Raw genomic sequence first — 23,656 nt, forward strand, 5'->3', positions numbered from 1 at the left:
TTAACAGGAGGGAACTGAGGTATTAAAATAGGGACAAATTGGTCAGCATTTCTTATATACATGAATGAAATTTCCTTAAGCAATATAGTACCATGTATAATAAACGTATACAATACAAATTAAACACAAGATAAAACAATGAGGCATATTAAGGTTAGAGAAAACTTGGTAAGCACAGTGGAGCAACAGAACCATACACAAACACAGGGCTTGAAAGCATCCATTGAAATGGAGCACAGGTGAGCTTTTCTAGGTGATCAAGTCATAGGTTTTGTGGCTATTGTTTTTTTAAGCTGTACCATGTTATATATACTGAGCTTTTAAATTGTATTCTTCTTTGATAATTTTTTAAAATGATTAGAATATTTAGGGCTAAGATATGTGTTGTAAATAAAATTTGATAATATGTAATTGTCTAGCAATTACCTTAAGTATAGTCATGTTTTGGCAGTGTATGCCTAATCCTGAACCCCAAGAGTCTTTTGAGAATAGATAGCTGCATGAATGCACCCATAATTTCAGGGGCCAACTGCAGTAGTACTTGGCTACTTTTGAAGACTCTAGAGAATATTTAATCTAGAAACTCTTGAAATAAACACCTAAGGTGGTGGAATTGTTAATTATCTTGTACTAATCACACAGCAAATATGTATTTAATAAATATTGTGCTCCACAAAAGTATATAATTAATTTTAAATAAGTTTTTAATTGAAAATACTAGAAAAATGTTTTGTAAATGTTTAAGTATCACAGACTTACATGAATGTTCACTATTAATAAATTAGTTAAGATCAGAATAGCCTCTGAATGCTAAGTATATTCTGTGATTTTTTTCATAACTTATACAACGTAACTGTAGATAGCTGAGAACATTAAGCTATCCCACAAATGAGTCTCTGCTTTAAGACACTTGTTGATTTTCAATTTACAGCTTCTCCCACAAAATAAAGACATTAACTTAAAATGAGAGATGTGATGTCATTATATAATGATTTGGTTAGAAAGCAAGCAAAGTTAATGTGGTTGTAAGTTTATTTATTGAAAAAGATTGTTAATGCCAAGGACCAATATATAAAAGCTGACAGCATTAGGTTTCCATCAATGATTGTTTTTTTTTTTAATTTTAAATGGAAAGAATAAGATGGAGATAAAGAACAATGGTAGCAGAAATAGCTGCTACTGAATGAATAGAAACATTATTTTTTTTAAAGCCAGAGTAAAAGGTATATGTTTGAGATAGTAGTTTGCAAGAGGGGGGGAAAAAGCTAACTTAATCTGAAAGAAGCAAGAAGCAAATGTGCAATTTATATAAAGAAAAGTGGCTCTAATTTTTTTAATTCTGAACCTGGGATGAAGGCAAATCTTTTCATTCAGAAACACACAGGTAATTTCACCACTGTTTTATGCAGGTAATCACAATAATTATGGACTTTTGGCATATAAAACACATTGTTTCCTTTTCTTGAAATGATGCTCCATTTCTGAAATGCCAAAAGTAGCATGTCAGGCATGAAGCCAGGTCCACAGTGCTTCTGCACAACAGCACGGAAGGCACAAGCTATTCTGTCTGAGCCAGAGAATTGTAGTGGCCTCACTCATTACACTCTGCTAATATCACAGGCTGAAGCAATAGATGGTCAGACTCAGCAATGTGAAAATAAAAAAAAAGTTAAATACCAGCCTAGATATGCTTGTGATATGCTAAAAATGAATTCCAAGTACTAAAAGCACGGCATACAAGGAAACTATCAAAAACTGCCAACTTTGAGATTTAGAAATGTCATTCACCGATGCTGTTTCCAAACAAAAAGCTTTTATTCTCCTGGCAGGTTTTCATAGCTTAACAGATAAGCCTGAGCTAGGGGTTTGCGTGTTGCTTCTGAGAAAGGTATTTTATGAACAAGGGCGATCGCTTGTGTGAGGGAAGGAGGCGTTAATGGGTTAAAAACTGTGTAAATGTTACTCCGGTAAAATTACAGCTTGTTGTTCAGATGAATACTCCCCACTTCGCATATAGCTTTAAATTGTGGACAAATGCTTGCAATTGTGAACTCCCCAGATTCTGCAGCCTGTTCCCAGGCTTCATCAACCAGGGCTGTCCAATGGGATTACTGTAAGCCTTCACGGCAGTCTGCCAGCCACTGATGAGAAACTCATAGCCCTGGATGTTAGATTGCTCTCTTTATTCCATCTAGTGACGGCTGTGATTGCTGTCATGGTGTTAGGTTAGAAATTAGCATTGTGTAGCCCAAATTTTGCCATCCAGAACATACTCAGGGGAAGGAAAAAATATCAAAGAATAGCAATTTCTTCTGTAGAAAGAAAGAACGAAAGACAGGGAAGAAAAGCATTCAATGTCTCCATAATACAGATGTCTGCAAAACTTGGGTCAGGAAATGCTGAGTGGTCCTAGTTGGCAAATTATCTAAGACAGGTGTGTTCTCTTGTTATCAGAGAATTACCTCTGCCAAAAAAAAAATAATAAATAAGTGTGGCTTTCTTTGATAAATTAGCTGACTGAGGCGGCTACGAGTGAGAGCTTGAGAGTGTTCACAATAGACGTGGCTTTTAACGGTGGTTTTAAGAAAAATATCCTAAATCAGTCAAGAGGCTTCTGAGTTCTAGGGTCAAGTCCAGGTTTTTGGTATCATTTCAGAATCCATATCTGGAAACAGTGAAGGCATAGCATTACTTCCTTGTGATAATTTCATTGTGACACACAGATCTCAGTGACCCATGAAAGGGATAATGTATGGTAAAGAAAAAGAGTAATGAAACATAAAATCCTAAATGAAATTATATATTTTTCATGTAATTTCTTCAATCATGATGAGAAAATTACTGAAGCAGAAGGGCCAGAACAACCAATGCATGAAGTGATTTGTCCTGTGGATTTGCCTAGTGTTTTTTTCTATTTTCTGTTTAATTATTCTTTTTTACTTAAAAAACAATAACTAAGTGCTTGCTGCTTGCTGATCTTTTAGTTTCTAACAAAATCACATCATTGAAAAAACTTATATTAATATCTCTTATACTAGAGATTAATTATAGCAAAAAATTGAAAGCTATTTAAATTTGAGCTAAAGAGGAATATAGGGTCCTTATCTTTTGACTCTTTCTAGGCTAGCCACAGACATGCTAATTTTTTCATGTCATTAACAGTGAGCAGGCTGGAAGGATTCTGACATGTGATGTGTGCAGACTCTGCTAGGAGTCTTGATTTTTATCCACCTACCCAAGCTTATCCGTCATCTTTAATCATGCAAAAGAGAGAATTACTTAATCATTTCATTTCATTGAAAAAGAAAGAGAAAGATTTACATTAAAATGATGACATGCACGAAAAAATAAATTGAAAATGATCATGATGGGAAGGAAATGTGGAGACTGAAGCTCCATTGGTTTTGTGATGCTCATTTAAATCAATGATTGAGTCAAAACCAAGATATAAAAGCAGTGATGGTGTTAGCGATTGGGGTATAACCACCTTATTCTCTCTATAGAAGATGCAGTCTGCATTCTCCATAAATTCTGTGAGAAGGCAAGACAAATAATTAAACATTTGATCCAGGTGTCTAACTCTCTCTCATCTCACATTAAATTATATATCAATGACAATATTAATTAGAGGGACTGAATAGAACCTCAAAATGTACATTAAGATCTTCATATAAAATAACTTCTAATTCCAATGTGCAAAATCAATCAAATGCTTGAACTTTAATTGCAAAGCAAAGTTAAGCTTATACACATAATATAACCTATTTTATTTTTATTTTAAGCATACTAATATACCCTAGTATATTAATACACCCTAGTATATTAGTATGTATATCATTTGTATTCTGGATTTTTATTGGTAGTAAGGCATGTTTTTTTAATGTAGTAGCATTTTTCATGTGCTTATATAAATTATATAAACTTGGGTTTGAAATCCAAAAAATGTTCAATTTTCCCCAATTTCCTTTGCTCATTCATTTTCTTTTATTCCCATATTTCTGTTGAAAGCTAGTAATGAATCCTTCAAAAGATAAGGAATTTCTAAGTGCTAGTGGTACCCATTGACAATTTAAATATCCTCTTTTTGTATCACATGAATCAACAATCAGCCCTTCTGCATTTTTCTTTCTTTCTTCTGAAATACATATTGTCTTGTGTATTTCAGTTAGCCTATTTGTGAAAACAATCTATACTTGAATGGAATTGTCTTTAAATATTCATTTGAGTTAAGTAAGCATCGCCATATACAAGAGAACAGAACAAAAATATCTTTGATTTTTTTTAAAAGGAAAATTGGTAAATGCATTTATTCTTGAACTTGTCTAGTAAATCACTGTTAAGAAGGAATTCTGTTCCAAGATGGTCCTACATATAGAATTCTCAAAATATAAGATGCTTAATTATATTCCCTTCACTGTGCTAATCATTTGATAAATCAGATAAAACGATTTATTCTGGATTCTGCTAGCAACATAATTGCCCCTCTTTCACAAATGCTGGGTATCTTTACATGAACAGCTGTGTAGTAAACAGGCCACACAGTGTTGTTACACTCCAATTCTTCAGACATTTATTTAGATATTATGGGACCTTTCAAATACTTTGAATTATATAGCAAAAGTTCAGGTGATCTAAAAACATTATTGCATCTTATGTAATCATACAACCAACAAACAGTTCAATGGGATTTCATGCAAGATGAAAGATGTAATTGATAGATTTAAATAATTTTCACATTTAAATTACAAAGATTCTATACAAGCTGAAGGGAAATTATGATTTCAAAACACATAAAAATTTGCATAAGATTAATGAGTACAAGATTGACGATACTATCATAATTATTAGATGGAGAGTATCATGTATTTTAAAAACTCAATCATTCTTTTTCCTCATCTACTGCATCTTTAAATTCCAAAAATATAATTACCACTTTATGCCATGGTCCTTTGGGGAAAGATAAAGCTGATTCTGCTTTACTTTTATTTAACTTCATTGGAGTCTTCTGTGCTAGAGATCACAAGAACTTTTCTTAGTATTTGTAGATAACCATATGAAACCATACACAATTTTTAATGAGTAGTAAAAATCATTAGAGTAGCACATTATAAAACTATAAATTTGAAAGTTATAGATACTCAGAAATTAGTTAATTAAATATACATTTTGTTCATGTATGTAAACAGGCGGCTGTAGTAGAAAAGTCAAATTAGCATTTTTCTTCAAAGAGGCATTGATATTAATGTATGTGAACATGTGTGGTATCAATTTATATGAGCATATGCTTTCAGTTGTCTTTGTATACTTATCATAAAATAAGAGAGAAATAAAATATATATCATGTTGTAATGTAAATATTTTATGCAAATGCAAATTGAAGAACTTATAAAATTACAGTTTTTATCACAGCAAAAACAATTAGGTTTGTATATTTCAATGATCTTCTGAAATGCATTAGTATATAATTTACCACAGATGAAATTATATTCTATTTATTAATGTTAGATGATGCGAAATACATATTAGTTCTAATTTTCGTCATACTCTACTGTAATGTAAGCTTTTAAAGACAAATTAAAATGTAAGCCTAAATTATTTTATTTTCATATTGCTTCTAGAAACATTATATATTTAAATTTTCAAATATATATCTAAAATTTATATCTAAAATTACATATTAGTCAGTATATGAACTTCGAATAACAAATGCAATCAGAAAATAAAAGATTTGGATCAAATATTAAGGAAGTGCTAACAACTGCGATACTTTAACTTTATAGCAATAGGTGGCACTGTTACCTAAATACTCTGATTTGAATTGAAAAACTGGAAACGCGTTGTCTCTGTGTGTAATTTCATATATGTAAACAAATGACAACTTAGTTGAAAACTAAAAATGCTGGTGATTGACTCAGTATTACATTTATACAGTCAGTAGTATCTCAAATAGAGGAAATGTAAATTAGAATGTAGGGCAATAAGTATGATTTGATTGGTACACATTTCATGAAACTCATAAACATTTTGATTTTTAGTACAAACAGCAATAATCAGTGTATTTTTCCTGCAAAAATTTTCTTTGTAAATATCAAATTATATGGGTTTTGTACTACAAAATTTTAAGGCGTTTTAGAAACCAAGCAACCAATTGCAGCACTTAGGTGGATCCATATGATGCATTTTTCAATGCAATATTTATCATGGATTGTGCGCGTGTGTGTGTAGGACCAATAAGAAAGTCCTCATGTAATCTACATGTTTGCTAAGTATCCAGTCTTTACTGCACATACAAGCTGACTGGGAAGAAATGCATTTCTTTGACCACTGCCAATTTGGTCATGGGTAGTATCTGAAAGAAAGAAATATAGGCATGTGTTTACTCTGTTGATATGAATATAAGAGAGACCAATAAGGATCTTGGTAATGTATACTTTAACTTAGTACAAGCTAGAAAATGCTAGCTTACCCTGCGGTAAGAGTAGGGGCAAGGACAGATTTCATTAAATATATTCCTCTTCCACCAGACAGTCTGCTACTAAGATCAGGAGATGAAGCTCAGTCCCTATGGCTTCATGACCATACATCTCTCCATGAAGATCAGTATAATCCAGTTTTCGCCACATCTTGAAAACTGATTAATGACCTGTGTGGTGGCCTTATCTTTGAATTTGAGAAATGTTACATGGATATATGATTTGGTGTTTTGTATGACTCTGATGTATTGTTCATAAGCATTTTGATAGAAAACTGCAAAAACAGTATAGTGACCTAAGTTACTTTGATTATCAATATGAAAGCTCCTATCTAATCAGTAAGAGATCATTGCATCACCAGATATAGTTCTGGCTCTTAATCCAGCGTGGTAAACTCTGCGGGGTGTATGATTCCAATCCCCTTCAGACTTATTTTCTTACTTGCTGTAAATACCACCTGAGATTGATACCAGCTTCCAGAAAGGTTTCTGCTCAACAGATGTTTTTGCTTACGAAGTCATGTTCCTTTCCCGGGGAGATTGGGAAACCCAGGGAATATCATGGAGGAAACTTGGCCCCAACTCTAGACAACTTGTTTCTTTTCTGTCCTGGAACAAAGAAGGATGAGCAGCAGTGTCCATTACAATATCATCTACTATCCCCACTATTGCCATCTTCAAGCTTGCTCCCGAGGAATCTAGTCTGTGCTCTGTACAAAGAGAGGTGACCCTGTGATAGTCCTCTGTACTTTAGTCACCAGCAAGAACCTAGATCGCAACATCAACAAACATAAATTTCAAAGTGGAATTTTTACCCTAAAAATAACTTAGTAACTTTAAAAGGCAAGAAAAAGAAAGCTCAATCAAAACATTAGTGGTAGTAGTTACCACTATATAAGAATACTTCTGAGGGGCTGTGTAGATGGCTCAGTAGTTGAGTACTGACTGTTCTTCCAATGGTTTGGGTTGATTCATAGCACCTTCAGAGTGGCTCATAGCCATTCATCAGTTCAGGGGATCTGATAGCCTCTGGTCTATGTGGTCAACAAGCACTCATATGATGTTAGGCATACATGCAGGATATGTGTGTGTGTCTGCAAAAAATGAATTGCATGTTGTATGAGCCGGGTAATATTCATCAATTTAATGTGTTCCTATTATTATGTACCACTTATTTCAGGCGCCATGAAAGAACCCACAGTTATCTAAGATCTGGGCTCTGTCCTCAAGAAGTTCCTGGGTCATCAGAGGTCCAAGACTGCCAACAGCCTGTATTCATGCTACTCAGTTTTCTCTGGAGAAAAAAAATAAATTTACAGAGCAAAACCTTTCCTGAAAATAAATCCCTTTAGGCCCATATGATGAAAACCCAAGATATTTTGTATATTTTTGAGTTTTAATATGTAAAGACATTGCTGTTTAATAAGTGACATCATATTGTATTTATCTTTCATCCCATGAAAAGATACATTTAAAAGCATTATTAAATATTTTATTTTCAAAAAAGCTACAGTATAGTTTATTTCTTCACACTGTCTCACAGGAGTGAAGAGAAAGAGGTGAACTATGACCGATTGTACCCTCACTTCATCTCCCTTCTCCCCAGAGTCAAATGAAAAGTCTGAAAATGAGGCTCGGCCCAAGATTCTCCAAAATCACTGTTAATTAATTAAAACTGAGTTCTGAACCTAACCAAATCACCCCACTGTATAGTAATGGAGTATACTGAGACTTAGGAATATGAAATGCTAGCATGAAAGGACAATGATATGGTTAGTCATGATATCCCATCCTACTAGCTAGTTCCCCTTTTATAAAACCCATAGGGAAAGTTTTCCATTGTTGGCCTTGCTATTTACGTGAGAGAACCAGTTTATAGATTACTTTTTGTCAAGTCATTTCTCTGGCATAAGCTAAAACACGTGACTTCATGATAATTGTTTTTAATATTGTGTGAATTAAATATATGGAGTCTACAACAAAACTCAAATTAATTCATTGAACATATTTTTATTAAGGAAGTGGTTTTAAAAGGCAAGGTCACACAGTGGTAAGCTGTAATCAAAAACCAGCAGGTACTTTTGGCATTACTGAAGTTTGTAATGAGTTGTTAAACTAAGAATCAAATGGAAAACTGTCTTACAGTTTTCTGGCTGAGCAATTGTTAGATTTGCTTCTTGTTATAAAATGTATACTGTTTTTAAGTAAGGCAATAGAATTTCAGTGTGTGACTTCCAATTCACCTTGCCACAATTTGCTCTTGAATATGTTTATAATACCAAGTGCTTTGTGGATGTATCCATCCCATGGAGTTCATTTAATGCAAGTGTGATACTTGCTATAACGTACAAACAAATCCCAATGGTTTCCCTCTAAGAGGAGATTTTAGAGCAATGAGATGCAATAACATTTAAAATTGAAAATAAATATGGTCAAAAGCAAATATTCAGATTTTTCAAAGATGCAAAGTATTACCATTATTTACTGTCAGTGTGCTCTAAAAAGAATTTCTTGAACTTAATTCTCTCCACCTGACTGATAAATTCAAGTCTTCAGCAACTCCATGATCCCAGAAATCACCAGGCTCCTCTCTACTTCAAGACCAATTTCTATAGATTCCACACAGACATAGGCACATGTGAAGTAAGACATGTGTTAATTAGTGACATTAATTATTCCATAATTTGATAGACACACTTTAAAATACCATTTTGTATCTGATAAATGGACAAATTTAGCAGTTAATTTGAAAAGCAATTTTTCTTAAAAAAAGAACAACCATGGTATCAATATCTTAAGAGTTACACTTTGTTGATGGCTGCAATTAATGTTTTAGACACCAGGTACAGTGTTCAGTGTCTTATGAAAATTTCTGTATAATTAAGCAATCACTTTACTCCATGCTTGGAAGAAGTAACAACCTATTTCTGACAAGAACAGTAATGCTTCCATGAACTCACTGACTGAGATGTGAGATTCTGTAGAAGGAGCTGCGGGTCACTTCCTGCCTCCCAGCTCCCAACTACCGGCTAGCTTTACCCAAAATAATTACATGGAAACTGTATTCTTTTTAAACACTGCTTTGCCCATTAGCTCTAGCCTCTTACTGGCTAATTCTCATATCTTGATTAACCCATTTCTAATAATCTGTGTAGCACCACGAGGTGGTGGCTTACTGGGAAGGATCTTAACCTGCGTCCATCTTGGAGAGGAGAGCTATAGTGTCTGCCTCACTGCCTTCTTTTTCCCAGCATTCTGTTCAGTCTACTCCACCCACCTAAGGGCTGGCCTATCAAAGGCCAAGGCAGTTTCTTTATTAACCAATAAAATTAACACATTGACAGAAGACCCACCTACATCAAGATTCAAATCCAGGTATTGTCGCTCTTTCCCAGGCCATCTGTGCCTCCAACCCAGCCACGATAATGGTAACAGCTGAGCACTGAGCATTGGGAAAAAAATTCCATGTGGATAAGACAAAGAAGTCTATGAATTGTTAGATAGGTCAGGAAGAGTCTTCTTGCTGCCTAATGTGACCAGATAATAGCAGGAAATGAAGCTAGAAAGAACTACCTGGAAGGCTGATATTTCCAGTTATCTTTTAGCTATAACAGGACGTTGGTATCAAACTGCTTTTGCAAGAAATGTAAGGAGACCACTTTGATTGCACCTTATTATGAAATGATGCCAACTGAATGGGTGTGTGTGCCAAGGAATAGCAACTGCATCTTTCCTCAAAATGAACCCTGATGTAAAAGAGGGGTATAAATTTTACTCACTGGAGGTGGAGATATTCTTTCAGAATGATGCTATTAATTATCCACAGTGCTTTGAAGAGCACCTCATTGCTACAAAATTTTGTTTTGTTGGACATGTTGTGGACATCAAGAGTCTTGTTACACAAGCAATTTTTGAAATACTGGAGAAATCCCAGCTACTCCAGAACTGTACAATGCTTGATATAAAGATTGGATTTGGTGTCAATGTAACTACCAAAAAGATTGCTCTTGCTGGTGTTACTGATATTGATTCCTGCAGACACTGGCCGTGGGGAGATTCAAGCCAGCAGAAGGACAGTTCTACTTTGACCTTGAATAAGTAGGTGTGGAAGGCCTTTGTGTGACTTGCAGGTGGAGTGGAGTTGTTTTGGAGGTCAATCTGTGCAGGGTTGTAGTGTTGATGAGTTCAACTTCTGACCTTGGTCACGGTGAAAAAATTAAAAAGGTTTGTAGACATTTTGGAACTCTACAACTTTGAGTAACACCTGCCCATAAAGGGCTAGATGAAACATTAAAGATTAAGCAGAATATGAAGGAAATATATTTGCTGACTATATTACTGTATTACTAGTGGCAGGTAGAAGTGGTCTGATTCCCCTGGTATCTGGAAATAATGTGTGCCCATTTATCAGATGATCTCCAATCACACCAGACTGGGATGCTCAGGGTGTGTGATTATCTCTTGTATTGATTGGTTGTCTTGGCTGTTCTACTTTCTCCAGAAGGATTAGGTCAGTTTGCTTGCTGCAGAAGTGTTTGGGTTAAAACAACCATTTTATGTGGGCCAAACTTTGAGCAAGCATATTGAAGGCGTAGATATCCTTAATGCAAGCAAACCAAAATAAAAATAAATAAAAAAAGAAGCCAAATCAAAAACAAAAAACAAAACATAAAAACAGAGAATGAATTTGTTAGAAAGTAATTTTAATTTCTGGAAGAAAAGTTACATATTCCTAGTTTGGATGAGAAAATTCAAGCAAGGTAGTATTGTATTAGTTTACTAGTGAACAAATGGTTGAGAAATTACCCATGGATATTCGGGTTTTTTTTTTGTTTGGGTTTTCTTTCTTTTTTTTTTGGCATTTTTAGCTCTGAATAGTGATGTATGCCTGCAACATGTAAATGCTAAAGCAGCAGAATTACTTTAAGTTCAAAGCCAGCATGGACTATGCAGTGAGGCCCTATATTGAATAAATAATCTTTATAGTTAGCAAAATTGGCATGATATTGCTAAATTATATCTCATCCACTGTATGGTTATTTGGGGTAGGTACACACCATTAACAAATGAATGTCATTTATGAGGCTGGAGCAATGTCTCCACGATTTAAGAGCCAGTAAGCCTCTCTTGCAGAGAACCCCAGCATCATGTGACTCTCAATCTCCTGTAACTCTGTCTCCAGGAGATTTGAGTCCTCTGACTTCCTTCTGAAACCACACCAAAATGTTAATATTCAAACACACCACACACACACACACACACACACACACACACACACACACACGCATGCACACCCAAAAATAATTTAAAATAATAATAAGAAAAATTTTTAACTAGGCTAATCAGTTTATTTTATTATTTTTATTATTAAAAATTTCCTCCTCCTCCCCTCCTCCCATCCCCCCCACGCTCTCCCTCTCCCTCCCTCTCCCTCCCTCTCCAGGCCAAAGAGCAGTCAGGGTTCCCTGCCCTGTGGGAAGTTTAAGGTCCTCCCCCTTCCATCCAGGTCTAGGAAGGTGAGCATCCAAACAGACTAGGCTCCCACAAAGCCAGTACATGCAGTAGGATCAAAACCCAGTGCCATTGTCCTTGGCTTTTCAGTCAGCCCTCATTGTCCGCCACGTTCAGAGAGTCCGATTTGATCACATGCTCCATCAGACCCAGTTCATCTGGTCTTGGTGAGCTCCGATTAGATCAGCCCCAACGTCTCAGTGGGTTGGCGCAACCCTCGAGGTCCTGACTTCCTTGCTTATGTTCTTCCTCCTTCTGCTCCTTATTTGGACCTTGGGAGCTCAGTCCAGTGCTCCAATGTGGGTCTCTGTCTCTATCCCCATCCATCGCCAGATGAAGGTTCTATGGTGATATGCAAGATATTCATCAGTATGGCTAAAGGATAGGGCCATTCAGGTTCCCTCTCATCAGCTGCCCAAGGAACTAGCTGTAGACATCTCCTTGGACTCCTGGGAGCCCCTCCAGAGTCAAGTCTCTTGTCAACCCTAAAATGGCTCCCCTAATTAAGATATATACATCCCTGCTCCCATATCTACCCTTCCATCCCAACCCTCCCATTCCCCAAACTCTCCCCATCCTCCCCTTTTCACTTTTCTCTCTCTACCTCCCCTTACCCCCCCCACCCCAAAGTTCCCATTTTTTACTTGGCAATCTTGTCTATAAATGCTGCTGAGGATTTTTTTTATAAAAAAAAGTAGCTGCTGCTTGATCATCTGTAGCTCTCGTTTTGAAAATTTGAATGTTTGCATCATGCATGCTAATAACAATTAAAAAGAAACCCCAACAAAACAAATCCAAGTAGTTCACCTTCCAAGGCAAGACTCCTTGTCACTGAGCTGAACCTGCCTCTGCATTTTCACATAAACATTGATGTGAGTATTTAAATAAATATATTTACTTAGATAAGGTATTTTTAGCTTTTCTTTTAAAGAGTAACTTTACCTAAAAATGCTCTACAAAGTCAAACAAATTACCGATTCATATTGTTCCTGTCCTTAGGATGGTATCTATCACTAAGCTCCCAGAACTGTCATACTCATGATTGGTAAGTTTCTGGGCTCCAAAGCAGTGATTTTTGAGGTATATACTGTATTTCAGTCCTCAAAAATTCAGAAAATGACTTGAATCCCTAAAACCATGTGAAAAATGCTCTATGGTATGCATAGAAGTGCATCTTTGTGGAGAATGGGCTCAAATAGTCAATTAAAGTCTAGGGCAGTCTTCCTGATGACACAGCCTTTTATATTGATACTTTTTATTTATATTGATACCTTTAAAGTGTTGTTTAAACCCTCATGTATGAACTGATATGAAAACACACAAGTACATATACAGATTTCTAGTAAATACAGTTTCATGTATGTTAATGAGAAGATAACAGTGTGCTTTGTTTTGAGTTGCTGTTTAATCTTTATTTACCACAATACCTATAACACAAAGGAAGACAGGTTCATCTAAGAATTATGTTCCTCCATATAGTTAAATAAAAAAGATTTTTATTTAAATATCTTACTTTAAAAGAAAATTCTAGTCACTTGTTGATTTGTACAAACCTCTACTAAGTCAAAAAGCAGTGTGTGTGTGTGTGTGTGTGTGTGTGTGTGTGTGTGTGTGTGCACGCACCGTGTGGTGTGGTTTATGCTTACTGCTTATATGCATAATAAGGACAACCTTTGAAAAATTTGGTTCTAAATGTCAAGAGCCAAAAAGAACTCTATCATGTGTGTTATTAATATGTTTCACTATCTAAAAGAGTATTCCATCATGTAGTAGGAATGTCACATTACCATAATTTTCTTATATCAAATGCATGCATTTAGCAAGTCTATTATGGCAGTGTCTGCCCTGAAAAAAGAAAAATCCTTTATGTCCGGAGGTTTATGATGTCCTGTCCATTTCACTTTAAAAATAGATCAATGTTTTAGGAGTAATTGCATTTTATATTTTTTGGTTTAGGATTCTGATGCATTTAAACAAACTACCTAGTGTCCTTCGAGTATAAGTAAATTAAAATGCTGTTGGATAATTTTGTTTATTAGGAACAAATTAAATATGATATAAAGTGGACAAAGTTGTATTTCTGATTATTTTTTTCATTAAATTATATGTTTTGGAAAAATAAAGCAGTTATTATTATTTCCTTTCACAGAATAGTTAAATCATTTTAAAAATACTTATAAATCAGATATGTTTTATGCACTTTTTAAGGACCTCTTTAAATGCACTTGTAAAATTGTATCTGTCATTCAAATAAAGTAAAAGTGAGGAATTCTTGTTCTGCTTTAATGACTTCAATTCTAAGACTTAGCAATCTCTTAAAGACTAAATTTAAAACATATTTGGAATCATAATTTTCTAAAGCAATTATTTAGAATCTTCAAATTTTTGTACATTACTATCCAATGCTCTGTCTATAAATATAGAGTTTCCAGTTACATAATTCACAATGCAGTTACTGTGGGATCATCTGCCTCCCACATGACACCATACATGAAAGTTTACATTTTCCCATTACTCATATTTCCTCAAAGCCTTGAATTCCATAGTTAGAAATTATATATTTTGCACTAAGTTTGCGAAACTCATAGGCACTGTAGAAACTCACTCGCTGTCTTCCTAAGTGACCATCTCTTAGAGAACAAAGATGAAGAGTTGGCAGAATTTCTCTTGTAGCCACCTGTTCAGATGACTGATGTGCGGCTCTAAGGTCACCAGATCTGTTGTTGGCCTCTATACAGGTTGTGACGCCATCTCACTCCTCCATACTTCAGTCCCTGGGATTTCTTTTATTTTTTAAATTTATTTATTTATTAAGGATTTCTGCCTCCTCCCCGCCACCGCCTCCCATTTCCCTCCCCCTCCCCCGATCAAGTCCCCCTCCCTCATCTGCTCCAAGAGCAATCAGGGTTCCCTGACCTGTGGGAAGCCCAAGGACCGCCCACCTCTATCCAGGTCTAGTAAGGTGAGCATCCAAACTGCCTAGGCTCCCCCAAAGCCAGTACGTGCAGTAGGATCAAAAACCAACTGCGATTGTTCTTGAATTCTCAGTATTCCTCATTGTCCGCTATGTTCAGCTAGTCCGGATTTATGTGTGGCGGTTTCTCAGGAAATTCGGGATCAACCTACCCCTGGATCCAGCAATACCACTCTTGGGAATATACCCAAAAGAGGCCCTATCATACAACAAAAGTATATGCTCAGCTATGTTCATAGCAGCATTGTTATTAATAGCCAGGACCTGGAAACAACCTAGATGCCCTTCAACGGAAGAATGGATGAAGTATTGAATATATACATATTAGAGTATTACTCAGCAGTAAAAAACAAGGACTACTTGAATTTTGCATACAAATGGATGGAAATAGAAAACACTATCCTGAGTGAGGTAAGCCAGACCCAAAAAGAGGAACATGGGATGTACTCACTCATATTTGGTTTCTAGCCATAAATAAAGGACCAATGAGCTTATAATTCATGTTCCTAGAGAAGCTAAATAAGAAGGTGAATCTAAAGACAAACACATAGGCATCCTACTGAATATTAACCTTCATCAGGCAATGAAAGGAGACAAAGACAGAGACCCACATTGGAGCACCGGACAGAAATCTCAAGGTCCAAATCAGGAGCAGAAGGAGAGGGAGCACGAGCAAGGAACTCAGGACCGCGAGGGGTGCACCCACACACTGAGACAATGAGGATGTTCTATTGGGAACTCACCAAGGCCAGCTGGCCTGGGTCTGAAAAAGCATGGGATAAGCCCCTGGGATTTCCTACTTGTCACTGGACAGCAAGGCCTCTGTGCTTCCACTCTAAGACAGAGACCTGCCTTTCTCATACCTCTGGCCTCGTGTTCCAACTTTCAGTGGAAGCATGTATCAGTGATTCCAAGACTGTGTGTCTTCCCTAAATGGCTTCACCAAGTCACGCAAAGAGTGCCATGGTCTTTTCAACTCGATTACATCATCTGTCACCGATTCTCTGATTCTTTCCTAGTTAATAAGTCATTGACAAGTATTCCTTGAAAACTTATTGCTGACAGGTTGGCCAACCCTGCAATTACCTGGCACCAGAACCAGAGTTTTGGGTTGCCCCCTCCAACATCCACCTGTCTATGATCTGCTGGAACACACGAAACGTCCAGTCCTGCAGTCCCAAAGATGTATGATTTACACAGCAAAACAGCAGGGTATCCAGAAGGAGTTCCAGGGAGGGACCAAGAGATATCAGCGGAACCCAGAGACCTCGAACCAGAGCAATGGAAGCTGGCGACTAAATACATGTGGACAGAAGGGTTTACTGCGTGACTTGCCGGATCACCCTACAGTTTCCATGACGAGATCCCTCTCCCGTTTACTTTTCTATACGTTTTGTCCTTTAATTTCATTGATGTGTGGGGTGGTGGCTGCTAGGCCAGAGACTGAATGCATAGGGACAGGAAATGAAAGCGATCAAGGTGCATGAAGTGAAGAAAGACACAAAGAGTAAATAAGAAGAAAGTTTTTTTAAAAAAGAAAATTGTTCATCATTCTGATTTCCTACTGCTCAGCTGAGTCCCTGGCAAGCTGCAGGAGACCCCCGCTTCCTTTCTCAGCTAGTGTCCTGCTCCCAGGCTTCACATCATCAGATGTGTGTCAGCATTCAGAGTTAAAATAACGCCAAAGCTCTTGATTCTCTATTAAATGCAAACGAAATTACTTTGTTTGGGGAAGGGAGCAAAAATATCAAAGAGCAGAATTGCAAGGCGGTGCATATGAATAAAACACTTGTTGCACATGGATGAAAATCTCATGGTGAGGCCCACTATTCGGCATGCTAACTAAAATGGATTGTTATGTAAGGCCTCTTAATTTAACTTTTGTGTTTCTTGGCTGAATTAGTTACTCACAAGGTGGTACCTCTGTCTCACTTGTCGCATTGCGCATAGAAGAATTTTGTCTCTTCTGCCGACTTACGGGTTATCTGTATCTAAACTGTCCTGGCAGTTATTCTCTGATTCATTGAGCAGGTTACTCTGGATAACCTTTTGATAATCTGTTATCATGTGAAATTACACATGATGAATGTATTGCTATTTACTTTTCATATTTTACTTCCCAAACTAGATTATGATTTCTTGAAGATAGATTATGTACCACCATTTTTGACCTTTCCATTGCATCATACTTCCAGTCCTGAGTAAGTCTAGGTATTTAATGTGAGTTCAAGAAACATCTCTCAATGTTATAAAGTAAAAAATATTAATTAATGCCATTTTATGTTTACAATCAGAAAGGACATGGTAAATTTATATTAGAACTGCCTGCATGTATTATAGAGTGTATCTGAACTGGAGTTTTATCATTCAATGGGCCAGGGGTAGCAGGATAATAGAGAGCAGGACTGAGACTGCACTCAAGCACAGTAGACTAACTGAATAAGCAGTGAGGCAAGCTATGATTCTAAGCATGAAAGAAAAGCTCACTAGAGGTCGAGTGAATGGTTCTGAGTACACAGCCTTAGAATGGCATTCCTAATTCAGTAAGACTGTTATCAAATAAATTGCAGTGTATAATTTTTTTCCACTCTTCTTGCAATTAAAATGTTAATAAGTCCGATGCAGTTCAGAAGGTTTTCAAAAATTTGACATAGGAAACTTTGATACAGACAAATCCAAAACAATTTATAAAATGGCCCTAGGAAGTAGACCCATTTAACATGTCTACATTGCCCATAATCCAACGTTTAGGAAAAACTGAAAGGAAATTAGTGGCCTACCCCTCACACAAGACAGATCCTATGTAAACGAGGAAAGCAGAGTCCTGTGGTATAACTTGGAAGCTGTTGCTAGTGCTTGTGATAGTGGTCCTGACTGGAGAGATGGGGAGAGCATGGTGGTGGTCTCAAGGATGTTGCTAACTTGGTAGGCTCTAAATTAAGTTAAAGAGAAGATCCCCAGAGAGATGTCAACTTTGTTAAGGTTCAATTTTAGCTTTTCTTAAAAATGTGTCTACGCTGTATGTGTGTTTGGGTGTGTGGTTTCCCCTCTTTCCTCTTTGAAGCAATGTGGTCATCTTGTTATCATTTTCATTTCCTAAATACCATTAAAAATTGTGTCCAAATCTAGGAAAGAGTATGCACTACAATAGAATAGAAGGAACGTCACCACAATAAAATAGAAATCAATTAAGTGCCAAGACTTCCTGGGTATTGCATAGTTTATATTGAATTTTACTAAGCAAGAATGAAAGAAATGTTAAGTTACGGTTTCTAGTGCCAAAGTTTTGTGTTGATATTTACTTAAAAATATTGAGAATTTCCCAACAAACACAACATTCATTTTCCCTCGCAAATCTAAATTAAATTATACTTAGATGAAGTTTTCAAAGATGAATAGCATTGTTTTTCATATTTGTGTCCTAGGAAACCAACCTGGGGACCCGAGTCACACTATACCTTGAGCGTATAGCTAGGAAAGACAGTGGATGCTTAGGCCAGGGAAATGGAGGGATGTAACCAGTGCGAACAGTGGGAGCAGTGTTTAAAGGCCATTGTCCTCTTACTGGTACACGAACTCCATTCAAAAGGCTTATTTTTTCCTCTTTCCTCTAAGTTGCTATATCACATTATACATTGATGACCTGTTATCTGAAAAGCAGTGACAACTTTCGACTTGTTTTTACTAATTCCATTTCATTTTTAATCTTTCTTATTGTTTTCAAACAGTATTTATTTGTTTTACTTCATACACACATATCAACCCACTATTTAGAAAAGGAAATAAGCATTTGTTCAATAGTGAAGCCCTTTGCATACATATTAATGTAGGAAAATGAGCAGTAAGAGGATGGAAGTGGAGGACTGCACAAATCTATTCAACGACTAAGTGGAGCATCAGTGTTTCCTGTGCTGTGCATTGCTCAGCATGTTTTTATTGAAATCACCATGGATGCAAAATCAGTAGGTGTGTTGATGATTTCCTGCCTTCCCCTCTACAAACTTTAAATCCCATCCCTACCCTTTCTATTTGCTTTGTTTCATTGGAGATGACCACTCATGAAAATGAATCTGTTCCGCTTATTTTTAGGCAGTAATGTTGGTGAAAAATTATGGGTATAGCTTTGGATATGACTAGCAAACCCAAATTCACTGCCTGACCTTCTGGCTCTTAACAATTTTTCCCCCCTCTTTTCTACAATGTTCTCTGAGTCTTAGGTATAGAACTTGTTTTGTAGATGTATACTTTGAGACTGGGCTCCACAACTCTCCATTTTGATTGATTGTAGTTTTTGATAAAGGTTTCAGTCTGTTTCAAAGAGAAGTTTCCAGGATAATAATAATAGATCTGCCAAAGTGTATTGACGGTGGTAGACCACAAGGTTTCATACATACAAAAGAACTATAGGCAGCTCAGGAACGCTGAGAGTGGGAGACATAGTCTTACCTAGGGAAGAGCACAGCAGTTGGTTATTCCACTGCAAATGGGCAGACCAGGCTCAGTCTCCGTCTTTGCCCCCCAATGGGTCAGGTTATAAGGTCTCAGCTACTGATCCAGCATCATGTCTACCGACTTCCAAGTTCCCCACCATAAAGGCCATGGACTTACCCTCTAAAACTGTAATCAAGCTCACAAATAAATGTTTCTATCGCTGTGATAAAACATCAGGATCACAGATGACTTGGGTAGGAAAACTTGCAACTCTCATGTCATACTCTGTCGCTGAAGGAAGGCAGGGCAGAAACTTGGTCAGTGCAGGGTGTGGAGCCATGGAGGAGTGCTAATTACTGGCTTGCTCTACATGGTTTGCTTTACCTGCTTCTGTGTAGTCCCCAGAATCACCAGCCCAGGTGAAACAACGCTCAGAGTGAACTGAGCCTTCTTCCACAAATTACCAATAAAAAACAATGTACCACAGACTTGCCCATAGTCTAAATGTAGGGGTGTTTTCTCAATTAAAGTTACCTGTTCCAAAGGCTTTTTGAGGCAGGATTTCTCTGTGTAACAGTTTTGGCTCTCCTGGAAGTCACTCTGTAGACGAGACTGGTCTCAAACTCACAGGGATCCACCTGCTTCTCTTTCTGAGTGCTAGGATTGGAGGTGTGAGTCATTACTGACTGGCTGTACCTTATTTCTTATCTGAATTTATTTTACCTGATAATGATCTTTTTGAAAACTCCAATCCCTTGTCCTCCTCCTATCTACTTCTTATATCTAATTATATGATGTCATTTGTTTAGCCTTATGAATAACTGAGAATGTGTAGTATTTGTTTTTAAATACGTAGCTAACTTCATTTAATGTAACTCTTTCCAGGCATATCTATGTTGCATAAAAGACAAGTTTTCACTCTTTTTTAGTTATTATTGAGTCACTTTCCACCACATCTACATGGCATATTATTTTACTAATATTGTTGTGGTGGATACCTATGTTAACTCTGTACCTTGTATAATTTTAGTAGTGTCCACTGAACATGGTTACCAATGCCCTTTGTGTCTGTCATAAACTTGGAATGCTACCTTTAGCATCTGAAAATTTGGAATAGAATAGCATTCGTATTTCTATGGTCTTTGTCATTGCATATGCTGTTTAAAAGGTACTTGTGCTACTCCGACTACACAGTTCGTTACTTCCCAGTAAAATGTGTTAATGCAAATATTTGTTGTAAATCATGGAGAGATGGCTCAGTAATCAAGAGCATTTACTAGAACCCCAAGTCAGGTAACACACAACCACCAGTTATTCCAACTCCAGGGGATCTAAGGCATCTCTGACTTGTGGACATGTGCACTTCCATGAACATTCTCCTTCATAAACATACACACACATGCATACAATTAAAATAGTTCAGAAAAATCTTTTAAAATATTTATTTTGGCCTCCTTATATACCTATTTGAAAGAGTTAAGTCTTCAGCCAAGTTGGCAATTTAAAATATAAAATTATAAAAGTTTCTAGAGTATAAGGAAAAGAAATAGATGCAAATATATTTTGGTAACTATATAAAGGATCATAGGCTACAATACTAGAGATATACCAACCTTTAATCAGAATTAATACAGTTATGTTGGCCACAGATCTTTAGAAGACCCTGAAAATAACCCTTGGTTATCCATCAAGGCAAGGGAATGGATAGGAAGTCCCTACACAGTTCAGAAACAAACATCAGAGGCCTCAGAGCTGGGACTGACCAGAATTCTCCCACCCTGAGGGTTAACTTTCATGGTATCCCAAATCACCATGCAAACATCTTTAAAAAGGAGGCAACCAAATTCCCACCTAGCTATGAAACCTTTGAAATATTTTAGCAACCAGCATAGTATGAAGGCATTAAGAGTGCTGTAGTGGCTCACATACCTAAGCAGTGACCAACTAGACTTAAGACATGCTCAGTAAGAGGGATATTCCTGTATAATAAGCCTAACTAATTAATTGTTATTGGAGTAGAGTCTATAACCACTAATGTACAAAAGCATCATAATCTCCAATAACAACCTAAACAACTGTTCTTATTCACATTGATAAGTGTTGTCTTCACCCTCAACCAAGAAAAATTCTCTTTACTACAGTTAGAGACAACCACAGAAAACTGCAAACAATAAATAGTCAGAGCTGTAGTGTCCAGTTCCAATGGATAAATCTACAAAACACTCCCAAAGCTAAGGCTTAGAGAACATTATAGAAGAGGGGTTGGAAAGATTATAAAAGCCAGAGGAACAGGGAGCTTTCTGAGAGATTATCTCTCCTAATAACATCAACATGATCTCCTCAAATATGAGCTGAAAAAGAATACAAACAAATGTCAAACTGGCCCACTAGTTCTTTCTTACACAAAGAACTACAAACAATTGAGCAAATCTGGGAGCAGGAGAGGTGCCCCTCCCCATGCAAGAGCATCCTGGTTGGTCATCCAGTGCCTAAACGGTCAGCTTTGAAAACATACATATGAGGAACAGTATGAGTTTTCAACAGGTTATATTTAGTAATACTTATAAATATATTTATACTTATATAAATATATACTTGTGTATATATGGAATAACAGTTATTAACATAAAGAGGACACGGATTTAAAAGAGAGTGGGAAGGGTATGTGGGAAGGTTTGGAGGGAAGGATTGGAAGGGAAAAATGTTGTATTTAAAATACAATCTAAATGATAAACACAACATCAATAAAAGAATAAAGTTAGAACCTGAAAATGTGGAAAATCAATCAATTATTATTTAAGTCAACCTCTTGATTCCTCTAAAAGGCAAAAATATTTTTAAAACGGCTAGAGAAAAATATTGTTTCCCTCTTTGTGCATGAACCATTTTCAACAGGAATGTGTTGGCCTAGTTCCTCTCTTTCCTTCCTTCCGTCCTTCCTTCCTTCCTTCCTCCCTCCCTCCCTCTCCCTCCCTCCCTCTCTCCTTTCCTCCTTCTCTTCTTTCCTTCCTTCCTTCCTTCCTTCCTTCCTTCCTTCCTTCTTTCTTTTCTCCTTTCTTTTGATTTATTTATTTTTTTAAAAACTATTTTTCTCATTTTACATAGCAATCCCAGCTCTGACTCCCTCCCTTCCTTCCATTACCTCCACCTCCCCCCACCCCCATCCACTCCTCAGAGAGGGTAAGGCTTCCCATGGGGAGTCAAGAAAGCTAGCACATTGCTTAGAAGAAGGAACAGAGCCCTCCCTACTATGTCGATGTTGAGCAAAGTATTCCTTCAAAGAGAATGGGTTCTAAACAGTCAGTACAAGCAGTAGGAGTAAATTCTGGTGCCACTGCCAGTGGCCCTGCAGTCTAACCCAGCCATACAACTGTCATCCACATTCAGAGGGCCTACTTTGGTCCTATGCTCGTTCCTGCCCTATCAGGCCAGTGTTGGTGGGCTACCATTAGCTCAGGTAAACTGTTTCAGTGGGTATCCCCATCATGGTCTTGACCTCTTTGCTCATATTCTCATTCCTCCCACTCTTCAACCAGACTCTGGGAGCTTATCCCAGTGCTCCTCTGCGGGTCTCTGCCTCTGTTTTCATCAGATGCTGGATGAAGGTTCCATGGTGAATTTTAAAATAGTTATCAATCTGACTACAGGGCAAGGCCAGTTCTGGCACCCTCTACACTATTGCTTAAGGTCTTAGCTGGGGTCATCTTTGTGGATTTCTGGGAATTTCTCTAGTGCCAGGTTTCTTATTAGCTCCATAATGGCTACCTCACGGAGATACCTCTTTTGTTGCTCTAAGTCTCTGTCCTTCTCCCATCTCGACTATCACATTCCCTCAAGTTCTCTTTTCCTACCTCTTCTCCCCTCTCCCTCCACTTCTGCCCTCCCTTGTGCCCCCAACACATGCTCTCAGTTTTCTCAGGAGATCTTTTCTATTTCCACTTCCAGGGGCATCTATATATGATTCTCTTAGGGTTTTCCTTGTTCTTCAATGGGATTGTGGACTATAGGCCTGTTATCCTTTGCTTTATAGCTACTACACACTTATGTGTGAGTACATACCATGCTCATTTTTCTAGGTCTGGATTACCTCACTCCATACGATTTTTTTCTATTTGTATCCATGTGCATGCAAGTTTCAAGAAGTCATTGTTTTTTTTTATCGCTGAGTAGTACTCCATTTTGTAAATGCACCACATTTTCTTTATCATTCTATTGTTGAGGAGCATCTAAGTTGTGTCAGGTTTCTGGCTATTACAAATAATGCTACT

At 37.0% G+C, this 23,656-nt stretch overlaps 1 pseudogene; it reads left to right on the forward strand.

Moving 5' to 3' along the window:
* LOC121458313 overlaps positions 1-10,926 on the forward strand; it is a 111,303-nt pseudogene extending 100,377 nt beyond the window's left edge.
* Positions 10,927-23,656: the final 12,730 nt, after the last annotated feature.

The sequence above is a fragment of the Microtus oregoni genome, unplaced genomic scaffold, assembly GCF_018167655.1.
Source record: "Microtus oregoni isolate MIOR12 unplaced genomic scaffold, Mior012 000017F_ref0000208, whole genome shotgun sequence".
Lineage (NCBI taxonomy): Eukaryota > Metazoa > Chordata > Mammalia > Rodentia > Cricetidae > Microtus > Microtus oregoni.